Below are 1,547 nucleotides of genomic sequence, written 5' to 3' on the forward strand. Positions count from 1 at the left end.
AATTATGAGAATTTATTCTACTTGTAAACTAATAGCCACCTTAAGCATTAAATGTTCTATGTTGGATGGCCTTAAAGTTTCCTTTCTTATCCTTCTGAATCAGAATCTGAGTCAAAGGTGTTGGATGAAGCCAGGTCAAGAATGACTTTAGGAAAGGTCAGGCCTCCAACACGGCCCTGCAGCTGTGCAGCCTTTGCAGCAGTATGGCGGCTGTCTGCGGGCACTGCTATTTAGACAATGAAAGCAGCTACTTTCACTCGCTCTTTGTGCACAAGGTGAATCACCAGAAGGACGCCCACTCCACTTGCTGTAATGAAAGAAACCAGCAACCTCTACAAAATCCAGTTTCATAGTGTGAAGCCGGGGTGTCTGAATGCTGACAACAGCCTGGCTGCTGTGCTACCCTGCTGTGCCTGGATGAGGACTACCCTGCTCGCTCCTGGGCAACTGGAACACATAGCATGTGAAGCAGAACCAGCAATGCACCATGCAGCTGCCTCGCCCCCGTGGACCGCACGAACAAGCTCAAAAGCAGCAAGGAGAACCTGGAGGTCCAGATGCTGCTGTCCCGGAGAAACCAGATGCTGCTCGAGTTCAGCTTCTGGAATGAGCCAAAGCCCAGAGTGGGCCCCAACATCTATGAGCTGAGAACACGTTCAAGCCAGGAACCATGATCAAGTGAGGGGATAACTGGGATCAGGCCATTAAACACCAGCAGGAGAACCAGAGGCAGTGGACGGACTCTCCTTACAGATAGAAGAGCAGTTCCGGGGCCTATAAACACCTGTAGTCTCAGGAAGAGACTAGAAATGCTACTTGAAGAGGGGTTGAGATAAAAATGTCTACTACACAGTTCCCCTGGTGAGACACATGGAGGCTGGATTATGATCCCTTAGAAGATCTCGCCTCTCCAGTGAGGCTGCTGCCACCTCATTCCCCTTCTCCCTCAGGCAGCCACAGACAGAGCTCTCAGCCTGTGGTCTTGGTTTTCTCTCAGATCTGGGAGGACTCTGAGGCTGATGCTCAGCTCAGAAAATGGGGAGCTGAAGGATCACAGGGTTCTGAGGACTTGAAGCTCGGCCTGGACACTTCTCACCTTCCCTGCCCATCCCTTGCCCTGTGCTGGCAGCAGTTTTTAATTTCTCTTAATGAAGAATGGCAACCTTTTGTGTCTTCTCACATTTCCCCCTAAGATACCTCATCTCTAGGTCACCATTCTTCAATGATCACCATGGTAAAACCTCAGTTTACCTTTAATTGCACAAAAGGTACTGTGTCTAGTGGTTAGAGGTGGGGTGGGAAAGGGAGAAACTAGCCCAGGCTCTCAAGAATTCCCTGGTCTCTACTGGCCCCCACTTGCCGGACAGTCTAAACCAAGTCTCTTTTGCTGGGGAAAAGCCTGAATTGCCACAAGAAATAAAGGAAAACCCTTAAGTTAGCAAAGTCAGCAGGAGGTCCACCTAATTCACCCGGAAAGGCTAGCAAAGGGCAGCTGTAAAAGATCTGGAGGCAGGAAACAGAATGGAACAGAAATAAGAACCCAGCCA

At 49.6% G+C, this 1,547-nt stretch overlaps 1 pseudogene; it reads left to right on the plus strand.

Moving 5' to 3' along the window:
• The first annotated feature begins 203 nt into the window (after nt 1-203).
• LOC118729518 lies at nt 204-1,066 on the plus strand (annotated as a pseudogene).
• Nucleotides 1,067-1,547: the final 481 nt, after the last annotated feature.

The sequence above is a fragment of the Pipistrellus kuhlii genome, unplaced genomic scaffold (assembly GCF_014108245.1).
Source record: "Pipistrellus kuhlii isolate mPipKuh1 unplaced genomic scaffold, mPipKuh1.p scaffold_m20_p_3, whole genome shotgun sequence".
Taxonomy (NCBI): Eukaryota; Metazoa; Chordata; class Mammalia; order Chiroptera; family Vespertilionidae; genus Pipistrellus; species Pipistrellus kuhlii.